Below are 19,485 nucleotides of genomic sequence, written 5' to 3'. Positions count from 1 at the left end.
GATTTCTTTTTCACTGAAGATGGTTTTAATATTTATTCATGTGGTAACATGTATGAATCCTGCATTCTTTCCCCCCCCCCCCATAGTAATTAAAAATAAATAATATGCCATTTACCATTTAGATATTTGTAAGCATACAGTGTTGTAGCAGACAACCTTTTCTTGTTTTGCAAACCAGTTTAATAATGTGCACCTTGTGCGTGCTTTGGAGAAACTCAGGAAACTGAGTCAGTGACTGAAATGGCCCAAGATATCACCTTAGATTCCATCTTCATCTGAAAACAAAACAGGCACTTTCTGGTGGTCCAGTGGCTGAGACTGGACACTCCCAAAGAAGGAGGCCCAGGTTCATTCCCTGATCCAAGAGCTAGATCTCCCATGCCACAAAGGAGAATTTGCATGTTGTAGCTAAATATCTGGCTTACCTCAATGAAGGTTGACCTGGCGCAGCCAAATTAAAAAAGAAACAAATATTTTACAGATACAACCAAAGGAAAGGAAGGGTATGGTTGTTGTGCAGATTTACGGCTTAGCTTTCCCTATCGATAGAAAAGAAAAAAGAGTTTCAAAAGACTGTGTCTCATCCTTCTATCTGGCATATAGAGAGGATTCCTTTGAAATGAGATTTCTCTGGTAAATGTGACTCACAGAAGAGCTGTCTTGAACTTGGGTTTCAGAGATGATCATGTGTCCTCTAAAAAAAAAAGTTAATTGGGTCCCACTAATTCTCATGCTGAGGTGGTATATTTTGTGGTAGCATTTGCTCCCCTTCACTTTGGATGTATCCCCATTTGTTTACACTGTCATCTACTGAAGACATCCTGATATTTGAAAGTTTTTAGTTATTACAAGTAGAGCTGTTGTATATAATCATGTGATACTTTTTGTCTGGACGTTTTCAAAGCTGTTTAGTAAGTGCTAGCCATATAGTATTCAGGTCACAGGTGAGCTTTGTTTAGCTGTGGAAAAATCCAGCTATGTTTCTCTGTGGCATGTGGGATCTTCTGGGGTAAGGGATCAAACTAGAGTGTCTTGCATTGTCAGGCAGATTCTTTACCACTGAGCCACCGGAGAAGTTGTGCCCTACCCCCGTTTTTTTTTTTGAGTTTACTGGATCTAATAGGTGTGCAGTGCTACCTCACTGTTATTTTAGTTTGTAATTTCCTAATGATATGTGATTTTGAGTCTTTTTGATAGGCTTATTTACTATCTTTATATTTTTGTAGGACAGGTGTTTAGGTGTATACATTTTTTATGAGATTGTTCTAGATTTTTTGGTATATTTGGAGTACAATCCTTTATCAGATATGTATTTTATAAATATATTTTCCTGTGGCTTGTGTTTAAGTTTTGTGAATAAGGTTTTTCACAGTTTCAATGTCTAATCCTTTAAAGTTAATGTTATATATGTTTTATATCCTTTTTTGGATAGACTTTAGTGTGTTGTTGTTGTTGTTGTTAAATTTTATAAGCAGAAGTGAGGTACTGTAGATACAGTTTTAAGCTAAGCTGAGGTACCATAGATACAGTTTTGCCTTTTGTCTGTTAAGAAGTTTGAGTGAGTTTGGTGTACACTGTATATAACATTATGTCTACATTCATTTGACTGGATATAGCTTCCAATTATTTGTCTAATTGGTTTTGGAGATATCACGGGAAGTCAGTTTTTCCAAGGGAAACTGAGGTCCATGAAACATGAACTCTTTTCGATCGGTCGGAATCACTCTCTGCTATTTCTGACAGATTTGACTTGTTTGGATATCTCATATGAGTGGAATCACAGAACGTTTGTCTTTTCTTGGTCTGGTTTATTTCACATGATCTAATGACCATAAGGTTTGTCCACATTGTCGCATTGTCAGAATTACTGACTTTGAAGGGCCGAATCAGATTCCATTGTGTGTATACCACAGTTTGTTTATGGAATTGGCTGCCATGGACACTTAGATCACTTCTGTTTGTTTGCCAGTGTGAATCATGCTGTTGTGAGTATGACGGAAGAAGTATCCATTTTTTCAGCCCCCTTTCCCAATCCTTTTGGGTACATAGCTTGAATTGGAATCGAACTATGTATTTATTCCATGTGTTTGTTTTGGAGTCATTTCTGTAATGTCTTGCAGAGTGGCAGCACCATTTAATGTACTTTTTCGTATGGTGGAATACCGTTCAAGCTTCTGAATATACCTTGTGTTGCATATTCAGTCTCCCACCAACGGACACTTGAATGAGTTCTACCTTTGAGCTATTGTGAATGTCACTATGAGTATTTGTGTACCAGTTTTTGTTTGAATTATTAACAAGTACATTACTATATATAAAAGAAGCCACAAGGACCTACTGTACAGTTTAGGAAACTATTAAATATCTTATGATAATGTATAATGGAAGAGAATCTCAAAAGGAATATATGAAAAGCACATAGTAACCATGATATTTATTGTGCCAACACTATGAGTTATCATAGCACTACTCAACGTGTATTTATACATGTCAGTAAAATATTCACATCTGTAAGGATATTATAAAAAATTATATAAAAAATCAAGAATTCAAACAGAGATTAAATAAACTTCCTGTCATTGCTCATCATCATTTATACATTCATACTACCTGTAACACTCATTGTATAAGTGCTGGACTAGCAATTGATGTTCTCGTAAACCAAGAGATTGTGAAGGTGTAAGGAAATATAGCTTATTGAATTCCTTAATGAAGGATTATAGAACTCTATGTCCATGAAGTGAATGAAATTCCATTTTATTGAACCACATTCTTACTAGAGTGATGAGCTTCCACCCCACCCAACGTTAGTTCACAATGAAATCCTGCAGTCCTCTGGCCTCAATGTCTGCTTCCTGCTACCGAGAAAGAAAAGATGAGGAAGTCCTGACAAAACCGATGCTATTTTTCTTTTTCTGATTTGTATTTTATCGCAGGGCTTGGCAAAAAGAGGGCCCAACCTGTTTTTAGAGTTCCATCCCAAGGGTTCCTCTGGCATGTTCCCTATGTTGACAAAGTGCTGATTATTTTCAACAAAGGACAATGATCTGCACTTCACTATCTGTTGCTTGAGCTGGAATAGCGGGCATCCCTTGAAGTGCATTCCTTCATGCTGAAGTAGGCATCCCTGAAGCAATAGTATAAGAGGAACACATTTATCACGTAGACATCGCAGCCCATGCATTTGTAATAATTTTTCAGTTATACCCATCATCATCGGAGGAACTGACTTGTCCCAGTAACAACGAGAGTACCCAGTATAACAGTTCCTTGACTTATGAGTACTTCCTATGAGTACCCTTATGAGTACTTCTTCCAATATTGTTTCTCCTACTTTGGTCATGAACAGTAGAAGCTGATGGCAGTGGTCCTTGAAATGTATGTCGATTCCTAGGTGGCACAGTTGATAAATAAAAAATCTGCCTACCAGTGCAGGAGGGGGAAGTGATGTGGGTTTGATCCCTGGTTCAGGAAGATAACAATTCATACACATGTTTTATGTGAACCAGTTTGATACTCATGAGTTTTTTCTTCTGTATACAGAAAAACAAATGCTGTTCAAGGACACTGAAAGAACCCTGATGTTGAAAATCAGATCTGTATTGTGAGCAATGCTTAGATATCCATGAGTCGAAGCATAGTATTATGCCTATCATCCTTGTATTTCTCTCAGTGAAATATGTTGAGGAAAACTCTTCATTCGTGGTCTAGATTCACGAAGAAGCTAAATAGCATTCATCCTTTACGTTGACAACTGTGAATTTAAATCTCCTGTGAATCCTATGTGACAACCACACATACCAACATGAGTTATCAGTATTATATCAATATTTTTAGTCCTATTGTATGTCAACTAAAAAAATCAGTATATAATTGTACATGAAGTCAAGACATAAAATCAGTGCAAATACAAAATGTTCCATTCCATCCTTTGAGAAAGGGAGAAAAACATCTCTGTGCTTAGCCTATTGCATTTTTATGTATTAGACCCTTAAGTAGTTTATTCACCACACCCTGTGAATGATTCACAAATCTTCAGAGAAGAAAGGATCATTTCTCTTGAACAATGAGTAGTTCAGCTATTCTCAAAGCAAAGCCATAAGTGAGTCTTATTTTGGGTGAGACCATGAAAACTCAGTGTTTTCATTATGCTTGTGCTTATGATGGGAGGAGGTCTGAGAAAGCACTTCTGAAGGTTTATTCATACCAGTCGTTCTCATATGTATCGAGTCTTTAAAGGTCGAATCACCAAGGTGTTGCTTCTACACTTGTACTAGGCTGAGCAGCAACATTCCCTTTCTCCGTAAGTGCAGTAGACGTGTTCCCAACCTGTCTGTCTTCTGTCCTCTGGAGTATGCATTGCTTGAGCTCATCACAGCCTAGTAGATGGAAATCATCAGGATATTCTGGAAACCCTTTTTATTTCAGTCTGTTCAGGAGGTTACCACTGCTGCAAACCTCTGGATTTTACCAAGCGCTTTTAACAACCTCAGATGAAGGATATAAGTCAACACTGGTGACAGCCACGGGCTTCCATGGCCTATCCATGATTGTTGGCTTTGCTTTCATAATCATCCTGTTTCTTATACCAGCTAAACTGTCAGTGTATTTTTTAATTACCATTTTATCTTTGATGGTTTTTAGAGCTATTATGGATTTTCCTATATATCTTCACTTATCGGTGAGGGTCTTATGTTAGTAGTAGTTATGACAACTGACTTTCTGTCTGTTAGCTGTGGCAGAATAAAAAAAGAATGACCCACTGTATATTATTAATATTATGTATCAATATATTGTTAGTTTTATTGTTTGCAGTCATCCAATTCCAAGTTTCTGAAATAAACTTTCAGAAAAATCACATCCTTTTGAATGCCCATTTGACTGAATAGGAGCACGGAAATGTTCTTCCATAAAATTGTTTACAGTTTCCATTCCGTTTCTCCTGTTTGATGTAGATATTGGCCTTTGGTTCTATCAGTAGCTTTGCAAGTAAAAAAAAAAATTAATTAGAGCTCGTATGGTAATTTTACTGTTAGCAATAAGTTTAGCATAAAATGAACACAGAAGAGGTTACAGTAGACCAAATATGAAAGTCAGTTTAAAAGAAAACATAGTGTTGAATGTTTACAGTAGGAATATAGTTATGAAGTTCCTTTATTATTATTCTATCCTTTCCTTTTGTTTTGCAGGGGTGTTAATGTACAGATTCCAGTACTATGGCTAGAGCGAATAATAGTATCATTATTCTTGAGAGCAACTCTACTAAGTCTTCACGCTCATGTCACTCAAGGTTTTTTAATACCTATTATGTTAGTCGTGTTTGTAGTTTGTGAAGTCACATAAGTTGCATTCATTCAAGCAATAGTATCAAACAGCTATGGCATCAATTATAGATGTGAATCGATATCGAATGTGAATCCATTTCACTGTGACAAGTTATTATTGTAGATATTCTATTCATGCCAGTAACAAAGCTGTGCAGAAATAATACAATGTTTATTAAGAAAATAAGAGTTACTAATTTGTTTTATTATTCTATTTCTTTTAAACAGATTTAATGACAACAGGCTCAACTTTTCATTCACTTGTATGACTATGAGCGGTTTGACCAAGTTGAAGAAGATGACTCGTTTGTAGTCTTCCTCATCAGCTCATTCCATCTACTGGCTTTAAAATCATTTAGTACAGAGCTCACCGTCTAGGTGTTCATCCAGTGTTTTGTTTGCTTATCATGCAGGATCATTTTAAAAGGAAAAGTATGTGTGTATGAGTTAGAGCTCTGATCCCAGGAGTCCATGTAGAAGCTTCCCCTGAGAAATGTATCGTTTTTGCACCAATGCTACTGAAATGTGTGAATGTGGTATACCACGCGTCCCAATAAGTGTAAACAGCGTCATAGGCTACTTATTTGAAATGACCAGTACTCATGACATTCCATTCAACTGAGGACTAAATATAGCCAACGTAGGCTGTGTTTGCCAAATAGACTTTGAAGTATTCTTCACACAGTCCTTCATCGATGCCAGTTTTCAGATCGAAGAAACCCTTGCTCCATGAAGTTTGTGAACACATATACTCATGTTTTGTTTGAGATTTTAAAGTCATTCTTCAGTTTTGTTGGAGGAATGGTTCTGTATATGCCCCGTGGATCCCCAAATCCACTGATGTTCATGTGTCTTGGGGCTTCCCAGGTGGTTCTAGTGGTAAAGAACATGCAGAACATACCCATGCAGGAGACATGGGAGGTATGGATTCCATCCCTGGGGCAGGAAGATCTCCTGAGGGAGAGCATGGCAACCCCCTCCAGTATCTTTGCCTAGAGAATCTCATGGAGAGAGGAGCCTGGTGGGGCCTAGTCCATATGATCCCAAGGAGTTGGACACAATGTAAGTGACTTCGCACAGCACATGATTCGTTGTCATAGCTAATATAATGGAGATGACATAAAAAGAAGCACCAGCGGGCGAAAGTCAATATCCATCACTTTTAAACTTTGGAATGTATTGTGATATTTTACATCCATATTTGTATGACTTGATAGTTGGAGAATCGATGCATGTGAAGGCCTGGTTGTGTTATATGTATGTTGAGGGAAGATATATTTTTATGTGGTTTGACATATAGGTCCCATTTCATTCGTAGACATATGCATACTCATCACTTATCATCATTTTTTTTTTTTTTGAAAAGACCATTGTTTGGAAAGGTTGTTGTCTAACCATGAAAGATGCTTGAATTCTTGGGCTCCTTAGAGGAAGAATTCAACCCGGGGCCAGTGATGAGGGTTGATCAGTCAGAGCTTTTGTGTCCCAACGTTTTATTAAAGTATAAAAGAGAGAAAGCTTCTGACATAGACATCAGAAGGGGGCAGAAAGAGTGCCCCCCTACTCATCTTTGGCTGGATGTTATCTAGCTACTAGCAGTCTACTCATTAGAGAAAGGAATGGCAGCAGACCCCTCACCCACAAGATATATGGAGATGACCGTGGCACCAGGTGAGTCATCCTGGGCCATAAAACGATTGATATGAGCAAATGGATAGCTTCATTCACATAGATCAGGAGAGCCATGTATGAGTAAAGCATATTGGTTTGTCAAGTCAGTTCTGAGCCTTTAGGCAGAACCTACTTGAAGATAGAGTCTAGGGTAAATACATAGTACATTCACATAGCTTAAGGCAAACCTTTCCATGAGAAAAATGCCTTGGTCAGCTCAAAGTATGAGAAAAGTGAAGTTCAGGCGGAACCAGGTGTCATTATAGCAACACAGAATTGTAAGAGAAAATCTCTGTTTAAATTTGTATCAAGAAGGGGAAAAAAGATAACAGCTTGTTTCCTCCTGCCTCGGAAGTGACAGATAACAACTGTCTGACACTTGCACCCCATTTCCTCCCTTTGGAGACCCCTGGCCTTCCTGGCTGTTACCCTCTCAGTTTCATTCATTGAGCGTTTTCTGCCTTGTGAAACATTGGGCATAGAAGTATGTGTTTATTTAGGGGTATTTCATCCAGTTTCATTTAAATGCATATGTGAATTAGAAAGTTTGACATGCTGTTGCTTTGTATACCGATTGGGAAATGTGAGCCTCCAAGCTTAATTTAGTTTTTCATGTTCATTTTTCTTTTTAGGGGTACAAAGAAAAATAATATGACTGTTAAGATCAGCTTTCGTATTTTTTGCCAAATATGAATTGGGATCACATCGATCAGAGATGAGTCTGTGCATGAAAGCCCTAATAACTAATGCTAATTGACTTCACTACCATGGGATGTTTTCATATCTATTGAGGATTTACTTCATGTATTTCGATTTTAACTTTCTGTCTCACAGCCTTGTTTGTAGATCAAAGCTATTTGAAATTGTCATCTGGTTTCAAATGGCTTGTGAGGTTATTCATGAGTGGTTCATAAAACCGAATGGATTGTACGTAGCCATACTTTGTTGTCATTCTATGAATTTGAAGAATGTCTGAAGAATGTCTGCAGTTATGCCTTAAAGATTCATACAATTGATGTCCAATATTTATCTCAATAGACTTGCTTTCAATTTGTAGTTTCCTATGCGTATGTCTTTCTTTATGGATTTGGGTAGAACTTGTATTGGAACACTGAAAAATCTGTGATATCAACCGTGCTGACCTTTCTGGTGGTCATCATTAAGATTTTCACGCTCTATGGATCCTAGTGGAAACAGGTGCTGTTCATCCTACTTTTGTGAAGATTGAACTCATCGTAGAAAGTGGAATTTGTTGAAATATTTATGGTATAAATAAATCTTGTCTCTATAATTACCCAGAGTCCTGGTGCGTATTTGATGGCTAAGTTATAAAATGTATGAGATAGATGTGATCCATCAATGGCGACTGGATAAGTGGTGGAGAGGTATTTTGGTGATGCAAGAGATTTAAATGATGTGATCATAGTATTTATATCCCTTTTATGTGGATAATGGGTCTTGGATCCATGTTTGAAACCTTACAACCTCGTCTTTTGTTATGCATGGGAAGTGTCAAAAATGAAGAAGATGCGGGTAGGTACTTCAAGGGTAAGTATAGGGCTGAGGGCGTGACTATGATGTGGGTTAGGGTTAGGATGTGGATGGGGGTCCGGTTAGGGTAGGGTAAAGGTTAGAGTTCGTGGAACAGCCCTCCAAACTTGTTAGGGTGAGGGGTGAGGTGTGAGGGTTCAGGATGAGGGTGAGGGTAAGGATTCAGGGTGAGGGTTAGGATTCAGGATGAGGGTGAGGATTCAGGGAGAGGGTGAGGGTGAGGGTTCAGGGAGAGGGTGAGGGTGAGGGTTCAGGGAGAGGGTGAGGGTGAGGGTTCAGGGTGAGGGCGTGGGTGAGGGTAAGGGTTCGGGGTGAGGGTTCAGAGTGAGCGTTCAGGGTGAAGGTGTGGGCCTCACATCTGATACAGGATTGTACTCCAAATATACCCATCCCTTCCCTTGAACAGACCTCTCACTATGGGAGCCCTTGGCAGTGTGGAACCCACCGGCCCCTAAGGCCTCCCAAAGGACGCCTGGGGCCTAGGTGCAAAGGCAATACAGGAGTGGAGCTGAGGCCAGGAAGGCGCCAGTGGCGTCTCCCAACTTTGCAAAGGCTGCTCCTTCCTGGGTAGGAAGCCTAGCAGCGAGGCAAGTCTGGGCAAGGTTCGCCCAGGGCAGAGCAGCCTCGCACCAGGAACTCTGCCAGATCGGGCCTCTGAGCAGAGCTGGAGCTCTGCCATCCTGGAGGCGCACTCGACTCCGCCCAAGCAGGGCTTGCAGCCTAAGGCGGCTGGGCTGCTTCGTCTTCCCCCTAGGAAGCTCGATTCCCGCATGCTGTTCACTCGGCTTCCAGGCGCCGGCTCCCTGCCCCTCCTTACGGTCTAGGATCAGGGGCTGCTTCCCCTGAGCTGGGGCTGTGGGCAGGAGCCCAGACACACAGGTGCAGGACCCAACCACCTGCACACGTCTCTGCTGGAGAGGAGAGCGCTAGGGAACCTACGTGTGTGAGGCAGCTACTGGGCGCCCACGGAGTCAGACTCGAGGTGTGCGGGGCTCCAGAGCCCCGCCAGGGGTCCAAGGAGCCTGGTGCTCACCGTGCGGCGCTGAGTCTGGGCTGTCAAGCAACCGCTGGAGGAGACCTGCACTTGCCCTTCCCTTGCCTCTGACAGAGCTCTCCCTGCTGGAGCCCTTGGCAGTGTGCAACCCACCGGCCCCTAAGCCATCCCCAAGGACGCCTGGTGCAAAGGCAAGGCAGGAGCAGAGCTGAGGCCAGGAAGGCGACAGTGGCATCTCCCAGGCTCAAGGAGCCTGCTCCTTCCATGGCAGGAAGCCTAGCAGCCAGGCAAGTCAGGGCAAGGCTCGGCCAGGGCAGAGCAGCCTCAGACCAGGAACTCTGCCAGATCGGGCCTCTGAGCAGAGCTGGAGATCTGCCATACTGGAGGCGCGCTCAGATCCAGCCAAGTAGGGCTTGAGCCAAACGAGGCTGGGCTGCCTCTTCTTCCCTCGAGGAGGCTCACCACCCCGCCAGCTGTTCACTCGGCTTCCAGGTGGGGGATCTCTGCGCCTCCTGCAGGTCTTGGCTCAGGGGCTGCTTGCCATGAGCTGGGGCTGTGGGCGGGAGCCCAGGCACTCAGGGGCAGGCCCCAACCAGCTGCACACGTCTCTACTGGGGAGGAGAGCGCTAGGGAAGCTACGTGTGTGAGGCAGCTGCTGGGCGCCCAGGGAGTCAGCCTCCGTGTGTGGGGAGCTGCAGACAAGAGCCACGTGCCCTGGGAGGCTGGTGCACTCCGTTCGGCGCTGAGTCTGGGCGGCCAAGCAACCGCGGGAGGTGCCCTGCACTTGCCTTTCCTTCCCTCTCACAGAGCTCTCCCTGCTGGAACCCTTTGCAGTGTGCAAGCCACTGGCCCCTAAGCCCTCCCTAAGGACCTGGGGCCTAGGTGCAAAGGCAAGGCAGGGGCAGAGCTGAGGCCAGGAAGGGGACAATGGCGTCTCCCAGCCTCGCGCAGCCTGCTCCTTCCGAGCAGGAAGCCTAGCAGCGAGGAAAGTCTGGGCAAGGCTCGCCCAGGGCAGAGCAGCCTCGCGCCAGCAACTCTGCCAGATCGGGCCTCTGAGCAGAGCTGGAGCTCTGCCGTCCTGGAGGCGCACTCGGCTGCAGCCAAGTAGGGCTTGAGCCAAACGAGGCTGGGCTGCCTCTTCTTCCCTCGAGGAGGCTCGCCTCCCCGCCAGCTGTTCACTCGGCTTCCAGGTGGGGGCGCTCTGCGCCTCCTGCAGGTCTTGGCTAAGGGGCTGTTTGCCCTGAGCTGGGGCTGTGGGCGGGAGCCCAGGCACACAGGGGCAGGCCCCAACCAGCAGAACACGTCTCTGCTGGGGAGGAGAGCGCTAGGGAAGCTACGTGTGTGAGGCAGCTGCTGGGCGCCCAGGGAGTCAGCCTCCGGGTGTGCGGGGCTGCAGACCCCAGCCAGGGGCCCTGGGAGCCTGGTGCACTCCGTGCGGCGCTGAGTCTTGGCGGCCAAGCAACCACTGAAGGAACCCTGCACTGCCCTTGTCTTCCCTCGCACAGTTCTCTTCCTGCTTCAGCCCTTGGCAGTGTGCAAGCCACCGGCCCCTAAGCCCTCCCTAAGGACGCCTGGGGCCTAGGTGCAAAGGCAAGGCAGGAGCGGAGCTGAGGCCAGGAAAGCGCAGTGGCGTCTCCCAGCCTCGCGCAGCCTGCTCCTTCCTGGGCAGGAAGTCTAGCAGCGAGGCAATTCTGGGCAAGTTTCGCCCAGGCCAGAGCAGCCACGCGCCAGCAACTCTGCCAGATCTGGCCTCTGAGCAGAGCTGGAGCTCTGCTGACCTGGAGGAGCACTCGGCTCCAGCCAAGTAGGGCTTGAGCCAAACGAGCTGGGCTCCCTCTTCTTCCCTCGAGGAGGCTGGTCTCCCCGCCAGCTCTTCACTCGGCTTCCAGTTCGGGGAGCTCTGCGCCTCCTGCAGGTCTTGGCTCAGGGGCTGCTTGCCCTGAGCTGGGGCTGTGGTCGGGCCCCAGGCACGCAGGGGCAGGCCCCAACCAGCTGCACACGTCTCTGCTGGGGAGGAGAGCGCTAGGGAAGCTACGTGTGTGAGGCAGCTGCTGGGCGCCCAGGGAGTCATCCTCCGGGTGTTCGGGGCTGCAGACAAGAGCCACGGGCCCTGGGAGGCTGGTGCACTCCGTTCGGCCCTGAGTCTGGGCGGCCAAGCAACCGCGGGAGGTGCCCTGCACTTCCTTTCCTTCCTTCTCACAGAGCTCTCCCTGCAGGAAGCCTTGGCAGTGTGCAAGCCACCGGCCCCTAAGCCCTCCCTAAGGACGCCTGGGGCCTAGGTGCAAAGGCAAGGCACGAGCAGAGCTGAGGCCAGGAATGGGCCAATGGCGTCTCCCAGCCTTGCGCAGCCTGCTTCTTCCGGGCAGGAAGACTAGCCGTAAGGAAAGTCTGGGCAAGGCTCGCCCAGGGCAGAGCAGCCTCGCGCCAGCAACTCTGCCAGATCGGGCCTCTGAGCAGAGCTGGAGCTCTGCCGTCCTGGAGGCGCACTCGGCTCCAGCCAAGTAGGGTTTGAGCCACACGAGGCTGGGCTGCCTCTTCTTCCCTCGAGGAGGCTCGCCTCCCCGCCAGCTCTTCACTCGGCTTCCAGGTCGGGGCGCACTGCGCCTCCTGCAGGTCTTGGCTCAGGGGCTGCTTGCCCTGAGCTGGGGCTGTGGGCGGGAGCCCAGGCACTCAGGGGCAGGCCCCAACCAGCTGCACACCTCTCTGCTGGGGAGGAGAGTGCTAGGGAAGCTACGTGTGTGAGGCAGCTGCTGGGCTTTCAGGGAGTCAGCCTCCGGGTGTGCGGGGCTGCAGACCCCAGCCAGGGGCCCTGGGAGCCTGGTGCACTCCGTTTGGCGCTGAGTCTGGGCGGACAAGCAACCGCTGAAGGAGCCCTGCACTAGCCCTTCCTTTCCCTGGCACAGAGCTCTTCCTCCTGGAGCCCTTGGCAGTGTGCAAGACACCGGCCCCTAAGCCCTTCCAAAGGCAGCCAGGGGCCTAGGTTCAAAGGCAAGGCTGGAGGGAAGCTGCGGCCAGGAAGCCGAGGTGGCGAATCCTAGCCTCGCGCAGCCGGCTCCTTCCTGGGCAGGAAGCCTAGCAGCGAGGCAAGTCTGGGCAAGGCTTGCCCAGGGCAGAGTAGCCTGGCGCCAGCAACTCTGCCAGATCGGGCCTCTGAGCAGAGCTGGAGCTCTGCCGACTTGGAGGCGCACTCGGCTCCAGCCAAGTAGGGCTTGAGCCAAACGAGGCTGGGCTGCCTCTTCTTCCCTCGAGGGGGCTCGCCTCCCCGCCAGCTGTTCACTCGGCTTCCAGGTGGGGGCGCTCAGCGACTCGTGCAGGTCTTGGCTCAGGGGCTGCTTGCCCTGAGCTGGGGCTGTGGGCGGGAGCCCAGGAACGCAGGGCCAGGCCCCAACCAGCTGCACACGTGGCTGATGGGGAGGAGAGCGATAGGGAAGCTACGTGTGTGAGGCGGCTGCTGGCGCCCAGGGTGTCAGCCTCCGGGTGTGCGGGGCTGCAGACAAGAGCCACGGGCCCTGGGAGGCTCGTGCACTCGTGCGGCGCTGAGTCTGGGCGGCTAAGCAACCGCTGCAGAAGCCCTGCACTGCCCTTCTCTTCCCTCGCACAGAGCTCTTCCTGCTTGAGCCCTTGGCATTGTGCAAGCCACCGGCCCCTAAGCCCCCCCAAAGGACGCCTGGGGCCTAGGTGCAAAGGCAAGGCAGGAGCGGAGCTGAGGCCAGGAAGGCGCCAGTGGCGTGTCCCAGCTTCGCGCAGCCGGCTCCTTCCTGGGCAGGAAGCCTAGCAGCGAGGTAAGTCTGGGCAAGGCTTGGGCAGGGCAGAGCAGCCTCACGCCAGCAACTCTGCCAGATCGGGCCTCTGAGCAGAGCTGGAGCTCTGCCGACCTGGAGGCGCACTCTCCTCCAGCCAAGTAGGGCTTGAGCCAAAGGAGGCTGGGCTGCCTCTTCTTCCCTCGAGGGGGCTCGCCTCCCCGCGAGCTGTTCACTCGGCTTCCAGGTGGGGGCGCTCAGCGACTCGTGCAGGTCTTGGCTCAGGGGCTGCTTGCCCTGAGCTGGGGCTGTGGGCGGGTGCCCAGGCACGCTGGGCCAGGCACCAACTAGCTGCACACGTCTCTGCTGGGGAGGAGAGCACTAGGGAAGCTACGTGTGAGAGGCAGCTGCTGGGCGCCCAGGGGGTCAGCCTCCGGGTGTGCGGGGTTGCAGTCCCCAACCAGGGGCCCTGGGAGCCTGGTGCACTCCGTTTGGCGCTGAGTCTTGGCGGCCAAGCCACCGCTGGAGGAGCCCTGCACTGCCCTTCTCTTCCCTCGCACAGAGCTCTTCCTGCTTGAGCCCTTGGCAGTGTGCAAGCCACCGGCCCCTAAGCGCTCCCAAAGGACGCCTGGGGCCTAGGTGCAAAGGCAAGGCAGGAGCGGAGCTGAGGCCAGGAAGGCGCCAGTGGCGTCTCCCAGCCTCGCGCAGCCTGCTTCTTCCGGGCAGGAAGCCTAGCAAGAAGGCAAGTCTGGGCAAGGCTCGCCCAGGGCAGAGCAGCCTCGCGCCAGCAACTCTGCCAGATCGGGCCGCTGAGCAGAGCTGGAGCTCTGCCGTCCTGGAGGCGCACTCGGCTCCAGCCAAGTAGGGCTTGAGCCAAACGAGGCTGGGCTGCCTCTTCTTCCCTCGAGGAGGCTGGCCGCCCCGCCAGCTCTTCACTCGGCTTCCAGGTCGGGGCGCACTGCGCCTCCTGCAGGTCTTGGCTCAGGGGCTGCTTGCCCTGAGCTGGGGCTGTGGGCGGGAGCACAGGCACTCAGGGGCAGGCCCCAACCAGCTGCACACCTCTCTGCTGGGGAGGAGAGCGCTAGGGAAGCTACGTGAGGCAGCTGCTGGGCGCCCAGGGAGTCAGCCTCTGGGTGTGCGGGGCTGCAGACCCCAGCCAGGGGCCCTGGGAGCCTGGTGCACTCCGTTTGGCGCTGAGTCTGGGCGGCCAAGCAACCGCTGAAGGAGCCCTGCACTATCTCTTCCTTTCCCGGGCACAGAGCTCTTCCTGCTGGAGCCCTTGGCAGTGTGCAAGACACCGGCCCCTAAGCCCTTCCAAAGGAAGCCAGGGGCCTAGGTTCAAAGGCGAGGCAGGAGCGCAGCTGCGGCCAGGAAGCCGCCAGTGGCGAATCCCAGCCTCGCGCAGCCGGCTCCTTCCTGGGCAGGAAGCCTAGCAGCGAGGCAAGTCTGGGCAAGGCTTGCCCAGGGCAGTGCAGCCTCGCGCCAGCAACTCTGCCAGATCGGGCCTCTGAGCAGAGCTGGAGCTCTGCCGACCTGGAGGCGCACTCGGCTCCAGCCAAGTAGGGCTTGAGCCTAACGAGCCTGGGCTACCTCTTCTTCGCTCGAGGGGGCTCGCCTCCTCGCCAGCTGTTCACTCGGCTTCCAGGTGGGGGCGCTCTGCTTCTCCTGCAGGTCTTTGCTCAGGGGCTGCTTGTCCTGATCTGGGGCTGTGGGCGGGACCCCGGCAGGCTGGGCCAGGCCCCAACCAGCTGCACACGTCTCTGCTGGGGAGGAGAGCGCTAGGGAAGTTACGTGTGTGAGGCAGCTGCTGGGCGCCCAGGAAGTCAGCCTCCGGGTGTGCGGGGCTGCAGACCCCAGCCAGGGGCCCTGGGAGCCTGGTGCACTCTGTGCGGGGCTGAGTCTGGGCGCCGAAGCAACCGCTGGAGGAGCCCTGCTCTAGCCCTTCCTTTCCCTGGCACAGAGCTCTTCCTGCTGTAGCCCTTGGCAGTGTGCAAGCCACGGCCCCTAAGCCCTCCCAAAGGACGCCTGGGGCCTAGGTGCAAAGGCAAGGCAGGAGCGGAGCTGCGGCCAGGAAGGCGCCAGTGGCGTCTCCTAGCCTCGCGCAGCCTGCTTCTCCGGGCAGGAAGCATAGCAGCGAGGCAAGTCTGGGCAAGGCTCGCCCAGGTCAGAGCAGCATCGCGCCAGCAACTCTGCCAGATCGGGCCTCTGAGCAGAGCTGGAGCTCTGCCGTCCTGGAGGCGCACTCGGCTCCAGCCAAGTAGGGCTTGAGCCAAACGAGGCTGGGCTGCCTCCTCTTCCCTCGAGGAGGCTCGCCTCCCCGCCAGCTGTTCACCCGGCTTCCAGGTGGGGGCGCTCTGGGCCTCCTACAATTCATGGCTCAGGGGCTCCTTACCCTGAGCTGGGGCTGTGGACGGGAGCCCAGGCACGCAGGGGCAGGCCCCAACCAGCTGCACACGTCTCTGCTGGGGAGGAGAGCGCTAGGGAAGCTACGTGTGTGAGGAAGCTGCTGGGCGCCCATGGAGTCAGCCTCCGGGTGTGCGGGGCTGCAGACCCCAGCCAGGGGCCCTGGGAGGATGGTGCACTCCGTTCGGCACTGAGTCTGGGCGGCCAAGAAACCGCTGGAGGTGCCCTGCACTTGCCTTTCCTTCCCTCTCACAGAGCTCTTCCTGCTGGAACCCTTGGCAGTGTGCAAGCCACCGGCTCCTAAGCCCTCCCAAAGGACGCCTGGGGCCTAGGTGCAAAGGCAAGGCAGGAGCGGAAATGAGGCCAGGAAGGCGCCAGTGGCGTGTCCCAGCCTCGTGCAGCAGGCTCCTTCCGGGCAGGAAGCCTAGCAGCGAGGCAAGTCTGGGCAAGGCTCGCCCAGGGCAGAGCAGCCTCGCGCCAGCAACTCTGCCAGATCGGGCCTCTGAGCCGAGCTGGAGCTCTGCCGTCCTGGAGGCGCACTCGGCTACAGCCAAGTAGGGCTTGAGCCAAACGAGGCTGGGCTGCCTCTTCTTCCCTCGAGGAGGCTCGCCTCCCCGCCAGCTGTTCACTCGGCTTCCAGGTGGGGGCGCTCTGCGCGTCCTGCAGGTCCTGGCTCAGGGGCTGCTTGCCCTGAGCTGGGGCTGTGGGCCGGAGCCCATACACGCAGCGCCAGGCCCCAACCAGCTGCACACGTCTCTGCTGGGGAGGAGAGCGCTAGGGAAGCTACGTGTGAGAGGCAGCTGCTGGGCGCCCAGGGAGTCAGCCTCCCGGTGTGCGGGGCTGCAGACCCCAGCCAGGGGCCCTGGGAGCCTGGTGCACTCCGTTTGGCGCTGAGTCTGGGCGGCCAAGCAACTGCTGGAGGTGCCCTGCACTAGCCCTTCCTTTCCCTGGCACAGAGTTCTTCCTCCTGGAGCCCTTGGCAGTGTGCAAGCCACGGCCCCTAAGCCCTCCCAAAGGACGCCTGGGGCCTAGGTGCAAAGGCAAGGCAGGAGCGGAGCTGCGGCCAGGAAGGCGCCAGTGGCGTCTCCTAGCCTCGCGCAGCCTGCTTCTCCGGGCAGGAAGCATAGCAGCGAGGCAAGTCTGGGCAAGGCTCGCCCAGGTCAGAGCAGCATCGCGCCAGCAACTCTGCCAGATCGGGCCTCTGAGCAGAGCTGGAGCTCTGCCGTCCTGGAGGCTCACTCGGCTCCAGCCAAGTAGGGCTTGAGCCAAACGAGGCTGGGCTGCCTCTTCTTCCCTCGAGGGGTCTCGCCTCCCCGCGAGCTGTTCACTCGGCTTCCAGGTGGGGGCGCTCAGCGACTCGTGCAGGTCTTGGCTCAGGGGCTGCTTGCCCTGAGCTGGGGCTGTGGGCGGGAGCCCAGGCCCGCAGGGGCAGGCCCCCACCAGCTGCACACGTCTCTGCTGGGGAGGAGAGCCCTAGGGAAGCTACGTGTGTGAGGCAGCTGCTGGGCGCCCAGGGGGTCAGCCTCCGGGTGTGCGGGGCTGCAGACCCCAGCCAGGGGCCCTGGGAGCCTGATGCACTCCGTGCGGCGCTGAGTCTGGGCGGCCAAGCAACTGCTGGAGGAGCCCTGCACTGCCCTTCTATTCCCTCGCACAGAGCTCTGCCTGCTGGAGTCCTTGGCATTGTGCAAGCCACCGGCCCCTAAGCCCTCCCAAAGGACGCCTGGGGCCTAGGTGCAAAGGCAAGGCAGGAGCGGAGCTGAGGACAGGAAGGCGCCAGTGGCGTCTCCCTGCCTCGCGCAGCCTGCTTCTTCCGGGCAGGAAGCCTAGCAGCGAGGAAAGTCTGGGCAAGGCTCGCCCAGGGCAGAGCAGCCTCGCGCCAGCAACTCTGCCAGATCGGGCCTCTGAGCAGAGCTGGAGCTCTGCCATCCTGGAGGCGCACTCGGCTCCAGCCAAGTAGGGCTTGAGCCAAACGAGGCTGGGCTGCCTCTTCTTCCCTCGAGGAGGCTCGCCTCCGGGCCAGTTCTTCACTCGGCTACCAGATGGGGGCGCTCTGCGCCCCCTGCAGGTCTTGGCTCAGGGGCTGCTTGCCCTGAGCTGGGGCTGTGGGCGGGAGCCCAGGCACGCAGGGGCAGGCCCCAACCAGCTGCACACGTCTCTGCTGGGGAGGAGAGCGCTAGGGAAGCTACGTGTGTGAGGCAGCTGCTGGGCGCCCAGGAAGTCAGCCTCCGGGTGTGCGGGGCTGCAGACAAGAGCCACGGGCCCTGGGAGGCTGGTGCACTCCGTTCGGCGCTGAGTCCGGGCGGCCAAGCAACCGCTGGAGGTGCCCTGCACTTGCCTTTCCTTCCCTCTCACAGAACTCTCCCTGCTGGAACACTTGGCAGTGTGCAAGACACCGGCCCCTAAGCCCTTCCAAAGGAAGCCAGGGGCCTAGGTTCAAAGGCGAGGCAGGAGGGCAGCTGCGGCCAGGAAGCCGCCAGTGGCGAATCCCAGCCTCGCGCAGCCGGCTCCTTCCTGGGCAGGAAGCCTAGCAGCGAGGCAAGTCTGGGCAAGGCTTGGGCAGGGCAGAGCAGCCTCGCGCCAGCAACTCTGCCAGATCGGGCCTCTGAGCAGAGCTGGAGCTCTGCCGACCTGGAGGCGCACTCGGCTCCAGCCAAGTAGGGCTTGAGCCAAACGAGCTGGGCTCCCTCTTCTTCCCTCGAGGAGGCTGGTCTCCCCGCCAGCTCTTCACTCGGCTTCCAGTTCGGGGCGCTCTGCGCCTCCTGCAGGTCTTGGCTCAGGGGCTGCTTGCCCTGAGCTGGGGCTGTGGTCGGGCCCCAGGCACGCAGGGGCAGGCCCCAACCAGCTGCACACGTCTCTGCTGGGGAGGAGAGCGCTAGGGAAGCTACGTGTGTGAGGCAGCTGCTGGGCGCCCAGGGAGTCATCCTCCGGGTGTTCGGGGCTGCAGACAAGAGCCACGGGCCCTGGGAGGCTGGTGCACTCCGTTCGGCCCTGAGTCTGGGCGGCCAAGCAACCGCGGGAGGTGCCCTGCACTTCCTTTCCTTCCTTCTCACAGAGCTCTCCCTGCAGGAAGCCTTGGCAGTGTGCAAGCCACCGGCCCCTAAGCCCTCCCTAAGGACGCCTGGGGCCTAGGTGCAAAGGCAAGGCAGGAGCGGAGCTGAGGCCAGGAATGGGCCAATGGCGTCTCCCAGCCTTGCGCAGCCTGCTTCTTCCGGGCAGGAAGCCTAGCAGTGAGGAAAGTCTGGGCAAGGCTCGCCCAGGGCAGAGCAGCCTCGCGCCAGCAACTCTGCCAGATCGGGCCTCTGAGCAGAGCTGGAGCTCTGCCGTCCTGGAGGCGCACTCGGCTCCAGCCAAGTAGGGTTTGAGCCACACGAGGCTGGGCTGCCTCTTCTTCCCTCGAGGAGGCTCGCCTCCCCGCCAGCTCTTCACTCGGCTTCCAGGTCGGGGCGCACTGCGCCTCCTGCAGGTCTTGGCTCAGGGGCTCCTTGCCCTGAGCTGGGGCTGTGGGCGGGAGCCCAGGCACTCAGGGGCAGGCCCCAACCAGCTGCACACCTCTCTGCTGGGGAGGAGAGTGCTAGGGAAGCTACGTGTGTGAGGCAGCTGCTGGGCTTTCAGGGAGTCAGCCTCCGGGTGTGCGGGGCTGCAGACCCCAGCCAGGGGCCCTGGGAGCCTGGTGCACTCCGTTTGGCGCTGAGTCTGGGCGGCCAAGCAACCGCTGAAGGAGCCCTGCACTAGCCCTTCCTTTCCCTGGCACAGAGCTCTTCCTCCTGGAGCCCTTGGCAGTGTGCAAGACACCGGCCCCTAA

Source organism: Ovis canadensis, chromosome 16, assembly GCF_042477335.2.
Source record: "Ovis canadensis isolate MfBH-ARS-UI-01 breed Bighorn chromosome 16, ARS-UI_OviCan_v2, whole genome shotgun sequence".
NCBI classification, from domain to species: domain Eukaryota; kingdom Metazoa; phylum Chordata; class Mammalia; order Artiodactyla; family Bovidae; genus Ovis; species Ovis canadensis.
This window is presented reverse-complemented; position numbering follows the sequence as displayed.